This window comes from Pteropus alecto, unplaced genomic scaffold (assembly GCF_000325575.1).
Source record: "Pteropus alecto unplaced genomic scaffold, ASM32557v1 scaffold226, whole genome shotgun sequence".
NCBI classification, from domain to species: Eukaryota; Metazoa; Chordata; class Mammalia; order Chiroptera; family Pteropodidae; genus Pteropus; species Pteropus alecto.
Window position 1 is genome coordinate 4,507,839 of NW_006440132.1, and position 14,737 is coordinate 4,522,575.

The 14,737-nt window shown below is 40.2% G+C and overlaps 1 protein-coding gene across 1 annotated transcript in view; it reads left to right on the top strand.

The window, feature by feature from the left end:
• Positions 1 to 14,737, top strand: part of ASTN2 (astrotactin 2) — a 787,984-nt gene that overhangs the window by 600,622 nt on the left and 172,625 nt on the right. The window lies entirely within an intron of this gene.

Genomic DNA, 14,737 nt, shown 5'->3' on the forward strand with positions numbered 1-14,737 from the left:
AATTTTATTAAGTGGGAGATGGTCTTGCCTATTGGCTAGCGAGCACCTGTGGCCCTTTAGATAGTTTGGGGCCAATTACTGGTTCCTGCAGGTGAACATATAGTTTAGCTTAGGATGGGGAAGGGAGGGGTTTGAAGTAGAATGGGCTTGGACTTAAAATCCCGCATAAGTATGTGACACTGCGCAATGATAAAACAAACAAAAACAACAAGGACACTACCATCTTTGAGTGCTTAGTATCTGGTGCAACTAAACACTTCACACGCATAGCTCACTTAATCCTCATAATGACCCTATGAGATAAGTAACTGGTGCCCAGGTGATTAAATAACAAAGCCACATGTTCATAAGTATAAAGCCCAGATTGGAATCAAATTCTACCTGAGAACCCACCCTCTTAACCTGCTTTAATCTCTCTGCCCATATCTCTAATTTAAGTGAGATTCACTATAAGGACTGAGATCCTTAATGCATAATGATATGCATTTAATTAACGGCAACTTTATTATCATTAGCTCTTACACTCTTCAGACTACTGGATTCAGAAGCCCCAACTCCCTGCATTTCAGAGATTGAGGGCAACAGGAGGCTGGGTTGGCATACTTAGTGGCATCCTTTGAGCAGGCTTGGGGACTGAGAGCACCTGGATTGACGTAGAGCTCTGGGGCTATCTGACACTAAAGGGATATGCTTGCAGTCCAGGACCAGCCAGGGTCTGATCGAACATGCCAGGAGTGGGCCAAAGAGGATGCTCAGCCAGACGGAAAGGCCCCGGGGCAGACAAAATTGACAGACAGTGGGTCAGACAGAACCTTGCAGGGCTAGGAGAGCAGGGGTGCTTGCTTTTCCCACATTCCTGGGCTCCTGGGAACACTAAGGTGCTCACTGCATGCTCAGCAAGTACCAGGACTTATAACTTGATTTCTAGCAAAGCACATACCAGGTTGGGCTTCAATTATCCACTTCCTTGCAGTCTTCACCAATGAGCTGTGCAATCCCTGAAGGACAATGCCCATTTGTTGTCACATCTATTAGCACAGTGCCCAGCACATAAGAGTTGCTGAGTGAGTCAGACTCAGAAATGCAGTAGTTATGTATGTACTGCAAAGGAATATTGTGAATGTTATATGACTTATAGAGCTAAAGCTTTTAGGACACTGCCTGATAAAGTATAAGTACTCTATGAATGCTAGCTACTATTGCGTTGTTATTATTACTATCCTCGACAAAATAGTGTTCTTTTTTTCCCTTATCGGCATCTGAATTTTGAGGAGGAAGAGAAATTTCTTGCTAATAGGTCGTAGGGGAGAAAATTAAAACTCTAATTTCTCCTAACCAAATTTATCTGAGTCTAGATGTTTATAATTGCTAGAATTTTCATGAAATAATATAAAATTATATCTGTCTACTTGTGTTATTTATCTATCATTGTATAACAAATTAACCCTAAACCTTTCAGTTTAAAACAACATACATTTCTTATCTCACTCAGTTCCTGTGAGTCAGGGATCTGAGTACAGCTTAGCTAGATCTTCCTCTTCGCAGTATCTCATAAGGCTGGAATCAAGTTATTGGCCAGGGCTGGGTCTCATTCTAAGGTTTGACGGAGGAAGAATTGGCTTCTAAGATCACTTATGTAGTGTTCTCTGAGGGCTGTTGGACTGAGGGCCTCAGTTCCTTGATGGCTTTGGGCTAGAAACTGTCCTCGATTCCTTGGCACATGAGTCTCTCCATGACAGTTTGTTTCATCAAAGCCAGCAAGAGAGAGTCTGTGAACCAGACAGAAGTCACAGTCTTTTGTAACCTAATCACAGAAGTGACATCCCCTCAATGTTGCTGTATTCTGTTGTTTAAAAGCAAGTAACTAGGGTATAATAGGCAATGCATATCGAGAGGTGAGATGGTTGCAGGCCATTTTTAGAGGCTCCCTCCCTCAGTCCAGCTCCTTACTCCCTCCTTCTGTTCCTTTTATTTCTTTTTTTTCCCCTCCCTCACTCTCTTATTCTATATATGTATATATGTATGTACCCAGCTATCTGTCTGTCTGTCTGTTATTATTCTTTCTGCTGAAACTCTGACTCCAACCTCCATATGCTATACTCAGTCCCTGTGTGCTGCTCAGTCTAGCCTACATCTGGCATATGGGAAGTGTTCAATAGATGTTTGAATTCAGGTTACATTTACAGTATAAAAGAGCAGTTTAAAAGAATCAACTTTTCTACCACCTTAATGTAACCATCATATTTGTTATGTTTACATATATATGTAAACATTTACAAAGTCCCCCTTTAATCTGTTCAGACGTACTTATGATGATGCTGAGTACCTAACAAGTGTTTTCCCAATAAACCTGTTTTTATATTTTATTTACTTACTTTGGGAAAATATTAAAAAAAATTTTTTTCCTGGCCTCCATAAGTTGTCAAACTGGCCACAGTTTGTCAAGTGGACAAGCTCACCTTTGATCATTTAACCATCACAAATAAGATTGCATAAATGCCCTTGTTCAAGGAAGTTATTTATTTATTTTTCTTGAGCTGATATGCCAACCGCTGGTTCAAAAATTTGAAACTTTATTTTAATAGCAAAAACATTTATGTGCATTGATAAGACCCAATTTGTAAGTGGGAATGCATTTAGAAGAAATATCCAAATTATATACAATGTAGATGTGGATAATCCCTCCTCATTTTACTCTCCAGCAATGATTGTCCTTAGTGATTTTGTGTAATCCCTCGGGCAGCCCTCCTTTCTTAGTGTTTCACTGAGAAAAGTACACGTACAAGGAGAGAAGATGGTATAGTGAACCCATGTGTGCTCATTTCCCTGCAATACTTATCAATATTTTGCCAATTTTGCTTCAGCTGTCTCTCACCCCTGATTTGTTTTTTGTTGCTGGAGTCTTTTAAAGCAAATCCCAGATAGCATGTCACTCTTCTTGTAAATACCTCAATATGTATCTCTAACAGATAATAATTTTTTTAAGGTAATCTCGACATCATTATCACATCTAATAGTTCATACTTAAATTTCTTTAATTGCTTCAAAATATCTTTCTATAGTAGGTGTGTTTGAATAAGGATCAACATGTCTACATGTTGTTCGAGGCCTCCTCTAATCTATAGGAGTTATACCTATAACGTTGCCAGTGCCATTATTCGTTAAAGACATTGACTCATTTGTTTTTTAGAACTCTAGGAAACAGATTGCTTTCTCTCAGTGTTTTTTTAACTAGCTCCTTTCCCCTAGGGAATTATTACTTGTTTTGTCCTGTGAACTCCTTTTGTAGAATGATGAAGACTATAGATCCTTTTCTCAGAATAATGTTTTTGAAAGTATAAAATTAAATGCATGGGACTATCCAAGAAAGAAATTATATCAAGATATAGTTATCAAAATGTTAAAAAAGGCAAATTTTTAATAAGTAATGTATGTGCTCTTTTATTAATGACAAGATCTAGTGGAGACTCTAATAGCTATAATAATTTCTAAGTTGAACATAAATTATTAAAATATTTGTAACATCCGTCATGTGATAGAAATATACGTGAATCTTCAATAGTACAGCAGATTGCCCGCAATGAACTATTGTGATTTCATAATTTTAAGAAAATGTTAAATTGCACTTAGAAGATACTGAAAATAAAGATGTATTTTTTCCCCTGCACAAGTTTACAGACCCTTGAATACTATCCACGGGCCCAAAGACCACCAGCTGAAGTATACAGGCCATGCCATGCCCTTCCTGTGGCATCATATCAAAGGCACTTAATGTCTGGTTTTACTACTTTTAGTGATCTTAAGATTTAAAAGCAGATCAGGTGCTATAAGTCTGATCCATTGATTAGAAAATTTCTCATCAGCCTTTCTCTTAATGGTTTTAGGATTCATTGATGATAGCTGTCTAGATCTATTTTGTTAGATTGAAAAATAGTAGTATTCTGATTTTATCATTCTTCTTGCCTTTATAAACTGCAATATTTCTATAAAAACGAATACTTGATTCCTTTACTAATCTTTAGAATAATAAGCTGGTCTCCTAGCCATCTTCAGTGGTGACCAATGAGCTGTGTTCATTTGTTTTTTGGTTTTGGTTTGGAGAACATTATGAATTACAGGAAATTTCTTTATTTGATCTGTTTCAATAAAGTATAGCCATTACTTACTTTGATGTTCAATTTATTCAACGTCAGGCCAGTGTGAGCCCCTCTGAACTGGCTTCTATGTTCCTTTCAAATGACCACATTAGTCTTTGGCAGCGATCTTGCTTTTTGGCACGGCACAATCCTCCAGGCTCAGCGTGTACCATACCTATTCCAGACTTGGGATAAGGAATTTTTCCAAGAATCTTTTGTTCCTTTTAGTGGGAAATGATATTTAAAAACAAGAGCCTGAGCATTAAGTGTATTTATTGCTATTCGAGTGCCATTACTTCTACGCCTTTTCAGTGGACAGAGCTATGAAATGTTTATTTTTTAAAAGAGAAAAACAAATTATAAGTTTATGTGATTTTCAGTTGAAATTTTAATGCATATAATATTTCTCAACTTCTTTGACTATAGACTTGGATTGGTTGCCTCTTATGCAGATAATCTCAGTTCCTAATGGCAGTCGCGTGATGGCTTGTTTGCTGTGGCCCACAATATACACATAAGAGTTTCAAAATAAACAATACCAGTGTAACAGCTAGCAATAAGTCCACTTCATCAAGTTTAAGATTTATTTGCAGATTCTTTTTTTCTTTGGAGTATTTCTCACTAAGCATGTAAAATCAAAATACTATATTTTAAAGCCACTCAAAATAATTATTTTCTCTGTGTGGTTATGCCATGGCTAGGTTTTTTTTTCAGTTTGCATATAATTTGTAAAGATTGTTTTTGTCTTTTGTTTAGAATGTAAAATATATACATATAATAATTTTATGTGGTTTTAAAGTTAAAACTTTTAAAACAAAATATACTAAAAAAAGTCCAGCTTCTACCCTTGTCCTTTTGACCCTGGTTCTTCACTCCCTTTTTGAGTAACCATTTGTTTTTGTTTTGGTTAATTGTTTCAGTGTTTCTTTGTGAAAAATTATATCTGTCTATCTAATTTCTATATAGATATATTTATATATATAAATGTCCTATATGTTTACATAATGTGTATTATTATATTTCTTACACACAAGAAAGCACAATAAACACTTCTGCACTTTGCTTTTTCCGTTTAATAAAACATTTGTGATTACTCCATATCACATATAAAGGATTGCCCTAATTCTGTTTTAAGTTCATACATTCCACTGTGTGGCTGCAGCATAGTTTTTTGACCAATTCCCTATAATTTCTGATTCTAAGGGTTTTATTACCAATTTCTATAACATAATGGGAAGCAGTAACAGAAATTGCACATTCAGTCTCCAGAATTTACAACTGCGTAAGCCTGAATCTTCAATAGTATAGCAGATTGCAAGCAACTTAAATAGTGGAAACATGCTTATAAGTAAGACAGGTCAAAGCGGAAATCTAGTTCTTCCCAGCCCCTGAGTTCACCTCCTTGAGCTTCCATTTCCTCCTGTTTAAAACACAATAATGAAATCTACCTCTCGTTGTTGTTAGGATTTCTAAAGACCAAATGGGACAATGTATGCAAGGCAAACAGCAGAACAACTGGCCTGGAATATGTGCGTGTAAAAATCATAGCTCTTATTAATATTTATTTTACTGATTTCCTCAATGATAAGACAGGGAATTCCTGATGGGTCTTAGCCCTTTATTTTTTTTTTTATTTTAGTTTTTTGATGGGTGAGCTCTTTATCCTTACCCTGTCCCTAGCAGTACGGCTACAGGGAATAGGGAAGCTAATGGGAAAAGTAACTCACCTTGAATATGTTTTCCAAAGGTGTTGCCTGTCAACATGTTTAAAGGTGATCTTTTAACTTGAGTGTTGTTAAGATTTTGGTGAGAACAGTTACAAGAATGACAGCAAGACTGGAGCCTCCTAGAAAGTGGTCAGAGGGTGGCAGTTTGTTTTCTGCTGGCCATTCAAACCAAAGCCTCTACCTGAGCCCACCCTAGGTTTACACCTGTCTCCATGTTTGAACCTGGTAACCTCCCGCTGGCCCCAGGGCTGCCTTGTTGGCCTGCTTTACTGCCTTAAGGTCATGTCCAAGTAGGACAATCTGGGAGTCTCCATGCGATGCAGGTCCTTAGCATCTCAGTGTTCTTGTTTCCTGAGTCCTGTCCAGGAATGACTGGGCATTTCCTCCTTGACCTCCAGCCTAAGAAGCTACTGGAAGAAGGAGGAAGGAATTGAGGAGCTCATCTTGGAATCCTTCCTTAAAGGGATGAGTTTCGAGCAGTTTTTAAGAAAGAAGGAATGTGATCCCAGGAAGAAGGCAGGCCTCCTATTAGTGATGTTTCTGTTCCATTGGGTACTAAAGGGACTTTGGGGTCAGACCCTGAATGCCTAATTGTCATCTCACAGAACCTCTGTTTCCTCAGTTGTATAAAATACATTTATAAAAATTGTAATGTTCCTAGCCCAAATCCCAGTCACGGGTACTCAGTGAGATCCAAAATTTCTTGTGCTTGGCAATTAGAAGGGCAACTCAGGAAATGTGAATTTCCTCTCTGCCCCCTCATCCTACCACATCTTAAAAGTAAAATTAAGTTGTTGTGAATAATACTAGTAATAGTCAGAACTAAAATTTCTTGGATGCCAGGGGCATATGTTATTTTAAATTCTAGCAACAGCTTTGTATTGTTGATGATATCCTTAATTTTATAAAGAACAGAGATTCTGAAACAGGAAGTCTCTCAAGCTTGTTCATGGTCACATGCAGAGCCTCGGCCAGCCCCTAAGTCACCTTTTGTATGTAATGGTGCTCTTCCACTTGGGTTCAAGCCCATGGGCACAGGCCTGTCTAGTGGGGCTGAGGCTGGATTCAGTCACCACTCACCCCCTTGCCTTGTCACAGCCGTGCAGCACACGACTTGCATAAATGTACCCAGAAGCCCTGGTTGCACACATAGAAATTCAAACCCAGACCTGCTTGACATTCAGACCACATCTTTTCCATTGCTACCCGGAAGTTCATCCTCTTCCTAGTTCCTTCAGGATCCTACTCCATCAATTATCACTTCTTTCTGCCTTGTCTCCAGCCTCTCCCATATCCTTCTCTTCTGGCTTCTCCTTCCTAGCCGATATCCTCAATCAAATGTTTATACTTGTGTACCACTAGGATTGGAACAAAACATTGTTTCAGTAGTTTCTCCACCTCCATCCCCCTCCAGTATGTAGCTCCAAACCAGACGAACCTTCTAAGCAAATACTTAAGAACCCTTGAACACCACACTAGGCTTTCTTATGTCATAACCAAGCCTTTCCTGTCTCTGCCACTGTCCTCAGAGCCTCACAAGTTGCTTTGCTCACAGCCATCCTTCTTTGGTTTGGAAGAGCCGACTCATTTTCCCCAAGAGCAATCATCTTAATCAGGCACTAGAGGGCAGCAGGAGATCACACATGACATTTTTTTCCCGCCTCCCCTTACTGGCCACAGCCTACCTTCTCTCAAGAGGCAGGAGGAAATAACTCCAATTCTGACTGCTCTTTGAACAGCAAAAGGGAAGAAAATAAAGGAGGGTAGGGGAGATAGGAAAGTCTGAGCACACCTTAGTCTGTGGTGGGAAGGCCCACTTTTCAGTCCTGTGAGAAATACTGGAGTTCTTCGGTTCACACCTTCTTTAAGACAAATAACACAGCAGAACCACATTGATATTTTAGTGGTTAAAAAAATCTATTAAAAGAATTCTAATGTGCAAACAAACAAAAGACATCACCCACTACTGGGCTGTAGGGCAGTGGCCAGGAGTCCCTCTCCCTGCCCCACGGAGAGTATGACCTTTTACAGAGATCTAACTGCTTTCCCTTGAAACAGGTATCCTCTTGTCAAGTGTCCTCCATGTCACTCTGAGCCTCAATTTCCTCATCTGTAAAAGGAGCAACAATCTCTGCTTTGTAGGATGATGGTGAGGACCATATGCGATCACGGGTGTAAATCAGCTAGGGCTGCGTCTCTCATTTGATGCTCAGAGTAATTCAATGAGACATCTGTATTCCCATTTTACAGATGAGGAAAGTAAGGTTGAAGAGGTGAAGTCACTTGCCTGGATCTGAAATCAGGTAATCTGGCTCAATAGTTTTGGATTTCAGCGTTCAATTCTACCCTTGTCTACTGCGTTCCACTACATAGCAAACAGGTAGTTTTAACCATACTGCCAAGACATTCCTGACAGTATGGCTAAAACACCAGCAGATTACAAGGAAAATGTATAGATTCAGATATGCACAAGAATTGAATGCTGAGGTGATGGCCAATGTATGGAAGAAATGACTCTGATGATTCTCTTGATACTCTAGAATTTGTAAATTCCCCATTAGGTTCTGTTTCTCATTGATCCTCCAAATATTCCAAGATTTAGGTACTAACATTATTGACATTTTACAGATGAGAAAACAGAATCTTAGAGAGGTTAAGTAACTTGTCCAAGGTCACCCACTCAGCTGGAAATGGAAGAGCTGGAATTCCAACCCAAGCTGCCCCTCTGCGATTGGGCTTACTATTTGTGTATTTAGGGAAGAAGCTCTGAATTAGGTTAGATTAGGAAATCGGTTGTCTTAGAATTTGGCAGTTTTGTAGACCTTTTTTTTCAATCTCTACTATTGCTTCCCTTTCCATTCCTCAAATATGCACAGCACACACACACGCACATACGCACTCACACTCACGCTCATACTTATCAGAAGCCTCTCAAGACTGTCCCATAGTTCCTTGGATGGAGCATTCATCCACATAGTTAGGTGGTTAATCTTAGCATGAACCCCCAGTAGCAGGGGCAGCCTTGAGTACTTCAGATAGGGCATCTTAATAGTGTAAAGTGCTTAATTCCTGGTCTGGGGTCTGGCTCTGCTGCTTGGGATGAGAAATGCAGTTCCTTGGTGGGAGGCCATCTGGGTATAACAGAGCTGCCCCATAAAGGAATTGGAGTCCTAAAGAGAGAATGAGTTCTGCATCTTAGAAGTGTCCCAAAAAATGTTGGAGGATGATTCGGTGGTGAATGAAACATTAGATGGAATTTCTGACCAGATGACCTTTAAAAATGCATTTTACTCATGAGATCCTTGAGCCCATGAAAGGGGTGGGGGCCTGGAGGTGTTGTGAGGGGGTGGGGGGGACAGGGGAGGCCCAAGTGTTTGCAAAAGAGATGACTCATTGTGCAGGAATGAGAACTAGAGCTACAAATTTTGGGGGAGAGGAAACGTAAACAATAGAACAGTGGAACCAGGTACCAAAAGCTAGACTAGTTATTAGCTGTGTGGCCTTGGACAAATTACCTTTCCTCTCTGAGCTACCAATGGTATCAATAATGTAAGGTTAAGACCATCTGTCTTTGAGACTGTACTGATAGGTTGAGATCATGGGTTTGAATTCTGATAAGTGTTACATGAATGGGAGAGATTAAAGAGCAAAAATTTCAGATCATACATTCATCCATTTCGTTATTCATATTTTTACTTGCAAACTGTCTACGTGACATCAGACAGTGAACTCTGTGCTGGGGATGCAAATGGTCATTAAAATTGGCATGGTCCTCACTCTCCTGGAGCTCTCACAGTGCAGTTGGGGGGGCACATATTCATTTAACTAGCACATTAGCTAAAACTAAGTATGTGACTGTAATGATGGTGGTGATATAAATGATTCAGTTGATAATACAAATTGAGAATAATCAAAATATGGTTTATGAATATATGGTGTTCGAAAGTGCAGGCATACTTCGGAGATATTGTGGATTCAGTTCCAGACCATGGCAATAAAGTGAATACTGCGACAAAGCAAGTCACAAATATTTTTTTGTTTCTCAGTGTGTATAAAAGTTATGTTTACACTACACTGTAGTGTCTTAGGTGTGTGACAGCATTATGTCTAAACAAACAATGTACTTGCCTTAATTAAAAAATACTTTACTAAAAAATGCTATCATCTGAACCTTCAGTGAGTCACCATCTTATTGCTGGTGGAGGGTCATACCTTCAATTTGGAAAAATACCACAATATCTGCAATGGGCAGTAAAGTGGTGTCCAGTGAAACGAGGCATACTTCTGTATATCTGAGTTGGTCCCTACGCTTCTTCTAATGTATTCATTGGCATAATCTTCCTCTGCTCCTAGATGAAAATGTCAATAGGGCACATCTAATCATTGTGACTTTAATAGAATAGACAGTGCTATAGGCATTTTAAGTTACTATCACAGTTTCAAATCAGGAATTAGGATGTCCAGTCCAAGATTTTAATCAAATTTCTAAATCTAACAAATTAAATAATACCCAGTGGGATCATTAAGAGGTAGGGCAAGGTTGGCCTTCATTCTGTTTCTCTACCTTGCACTTCTTTCCCTCCAAGTTCAAAGCAGAAGGAGAGAGAAGTGGTGAGGATTAGGAAGATCTTACTTGCCCCCGTACCCTGGTACCTGGCTCTGTGTTCTCTGGTCCCGACAGATTTTTCAAGCTAGCCATCTCTCTTGGGAGCCTTTTCAGGGGCTTTCCAGCAAAACCCGTTGCTAGGGGCTCCTCCCAAGACCTGAGAGTATGTAATTTCTCTTTGATTGTCTGCTGCTGGTCCCCCTCCATCTTCTGTTTCTCTGGCTGCCCACCTCATGGAGATCCTCGCTCTGGGGATCTGCCCTGCCCCTCCGCCCCCGCCAACCTCTGTTAGAATTCCTCTTGGGTAGGACTCAAAAGAGTTCCAGGCTAGCTCTTTTTCCCATATCTGTTCCACAGAAAGTACTCAAGCATTTTTCACACTGGCAACCTCTGGATTTGGGGCTAATCCCTGTTCAGCCCCTCTCGTTCTGCTGCCACGGGCCACTAGAGCTTTCGCGGGTAGAGTAAGACCCTAGTCCATTCTCTTCTCAGCTGCCAAACACAACGAGGTTTTCCAAGAGGCGCTCTTGAGTTTCTTTCTCACAGTGCTTGAGGTTAGAAGGTAGCGTCTTCTCCATGTCGCACACGGGGAGTTGGGAACTCTAAACACAAGATAATATCTCCATGCAAAGCAAATCTCCCCTAAATCTATCTTATCTACTCTCTGACCTTGTTTTATTTCCTTTTCTGGCTGAGGTTTTTGGAGTTATGAAACAAGTTAGGATTCGTCTCCTTTGAAAAGTCTGCATATAGGGGCTTGGCTTTGGATTTCCACTTCTATTCTGTTTGGTGCCTCCATAGAAATTTCAGTTTAAAATCCTACTACAGCAACGGCAATGATAATTATAACAACCACTGCAACAATAATCACAACCGATGCTGATTGAGTGCTTAACCTTTGCCAGACACCTTATTTAATCCTCACAATAACTCTTTCAAGTCAGTATGATTATTTATAAAGGGCACACTGACGGCGCTGAACTTTTTGACTGTTGGGCTGAGAAGTTCAGATGGCACAACACCCAAGCGCAGACCTTGCCCATGGCATTTCAAATGGCTCCTTTCCCTTTGTGAAGGGTATTTGTGTGGGTCCTTGAGTCAGGCCTCAGAGCAGTTGATTTCTTTCCCCTAACAGGAGACAGTAACTCCACCTAAGAAATTATCCCATTTCAGCAATTCCTGGGAGGCCACTGCGGTAATAAAGGCCATTCTTTATGATATAAAAGTCTCACCCTCTTTCCCCCACCCTTAACGTTTCTAATTTGAGCCCCTCTGGTCCCTGTGGAGCCTTTAAATGCTTCAAGTGCAAGCCTACTGCCAAGCAAGCCTGTCTGACTCGGGAGGCAGCGCCCTGAGCTGTGGCTGAATATTGAACAAACATTCACACAGCCCTGGCTCTCCCAGAAGCCCTTAGTTTGATGCCTTTGTTTTCTTTTCTGGATGAGGGCAAGCAGTGCCATCACCTCCTGCCGAAAAGCCCTGGCTGCCCTCCCAACGAGGAGTTGTCACTTCAACCGAGGCTGCTTTTTTTCTTTTTCTTTTTTTTTTTTTTTTGGGGGCAACAAAATAATACCCCGCAGGAATTTGGGGGGAGAAAAAGAGAGTTCAGTTGGCAGGTTCTCAAATGAATGGGTTGTAGTGTCATTGGAACTGAATTGGGCTTGAAACCAGACATGATCCTATTTTGGAAGCATTGTTCAGAGGGATGGGAAATGTGAACAGAGGATAAGTCTCTTCAAAAATGCTCTTCATCCTTGCCTGCTGAAGATGGCCTGTTTTAACCAAACTCTCCCATCCTCTCAGTGGCAAAGGCCTGTGTGAAAACCTAGAGGAGGTCAGGACAACTGACAAGTCGATCAACTACTCATCCATTAACTTTCACCTGAGAGAGCTAATTTTACTTTAAGAAGAGGTTGTCAGTTGCTTGTGAGCCATCAATTAAGTGTCAGTCTTGAAGTTCACAAATCTTGGTTCTTGGACGCGTCAATGCTTTGCTAAGGTAGCACAGCGATCGGGGTATGTAAATATGTTATATATTCAACAAATATTTATTGAAAGTATCATTGAAGGCCTACTGTGTTCCAGGTACTGTGTAAAATGGATTTGGAAGACTAATACTGTTTTGGCCCTCATGGACCTCACAATCTGGAGACATGTACAGGTGATACGTAGAACAGGATGCTATGAAGATCTTTAATGTGAAACCCGAATATAGATTGGTGGCTTGCAATGGAGTTCAGAGAAGGCTTTTCTGAGGAATTTTTACTTGAACTAATATCTAACGGATGAGGGGAGTTAGCTGGGAGAAGCCAGAGGCTAGGGGTGGAATCGGGGAAAGGGAGAAGAGCATGCGCCAAGACTGAAAAAGAAAGACACAGGATATATGTAAGGAACTCAAAGGCCACTGTAACTGAGGTTAAGAAAATTAAGAGGAACAGGGTAAGAGATCAGATTGGAGAGGCAGACAGGTTGTCTAGATCCCACATTACTTAATGCGTCATCTTAAAAAATTTGGTCTTTATCATAAGAGCAGTGACATGTCATGGAAGAGTTTTAAACAGAAGAATATAGGGTACACTTTTTAAAAAGATGACTCTAGCCATTGAGTGAGGTTAGATCAGAAGCAATTAGCTTTGGCAATTGTAATGCCTAAAGAGGAATAATTAATGGAATGGCTAATGGTCTTCCGTGATGTAACTTTCATCCAGATCATAACTTAGGCATGACACAATCTTTATAAAAAGGATCATTGTTAATAAATGTGCAGGGGACTTAGAGGTAAATTCATTTCCCCATTTAGGTCTTGGGTTCCTCACTTGTTAAGTGATGATGCTGGACCACATGGTACCCAAGTACCTTCCTTTTGTAAAACCAGCCTTTAAGTTTAGCTGCAAATTCTATACTGCTACTGCAGTACAGTTTTCAGCCTGGACTATGGGCTTTTAACTCCTCTCGTTGACCTGACAGATTGAAAAAGCTAAAGATTTGTTGGACAAAAGCAGACCAGCAGAAACCTATAGCTTGTTTTATTGTTAAATGAATAGTTATATCTTTAACCCAAGGGCTATGAATGTTTGTTTGATCAAGGGAATTTTTACTCCCAATGCCATGTTATATTTCATCCCAACTAAATTGTGTGCATAGGACAAGGTGCTATGAGGAGAAGGGCATCTGTGTTTTAAAATAAGAGATAAAAACAACAGTTGAAGTGATGAATTGGTTCTCAGCAGACTGGGACCATGTGCTGAAAGGGTCACTAACTCACCATGTGCTCTTGGAAGGTAATTTTCTTTCTTTGGGATATAATTTTCTCTTGTTTAAAATCGGAGAATTTTACTAGATTAGTGTTTTCAAAGATATACTTTTTCAATAGTTTTTGAAAGATGTCTTATGGAGAAAAGATGCTCACATTATTTTTCAGTAATTTTATAAATCCAAGTGTATTAATGGTCCAATTGATTCCAATGTTTTCCTTTAATCTATCATTCTGCTACATTCCTGTGTGACTATAGATGGATCCTCAATCTGAGACTCAAGTTTTCCCATCTGTAAGTTAGAGCTAGAGCAGAGGTTTCCATACTTTTTCTGTAAAGAATCAGATAGTAAATATTTTAGGTTTTGTGGCCATGAAATCTTTATTGCAACTACTCAGTTCTGCCATTGCAACCATACTCAATAAAATGAATGAGGGTGGCTGTGTTCCAATAAAACTTTATTTACAAAAACAGACAGAGGGCTGGATTTGACCCATAAGCTATCTCTTACTGACCTCTGGGTCAGAGTGTAGGCTAACTGCCCCCTAACGCCCTCGCAGCTCTGACTCAACCCATTCCCCTTCTCTCTTGAATGGTTATTTTTTCTCAAATTTGAAGTCATTCTTCTCTAAAACTATCCCTCTGGCCTGCACTTCCAAAAGTCATCATCATCTTTTGATGTGTCTGTGTATAAGACTGTCTCCATCTCCCCAGCTGCTGAGATGCCTTCTTCGCAGCTTTGTTTTGTTTATCATAGTAACTACCCTTCTTTAATCCCTCTGAAGGATTGCTTAGCTGGAATTTGCCTGTCTTCCTCCTCCAGAGCCTTTGATGTGATGCTCATAAGTATTTGCTGACAGCCAGACAGAAAAGGTGGAGCCCAGATCCCAGGCCCTGAGGCCCAGAGAGTAATGAATGAAGCCCACATTTATTTGTATTTCTAATTGGCAAGCCCATTTCCAGATCAGCTGCATGTCACTGCAAGCTGAGGGCAAGGGCAGGAGACAACCCTCC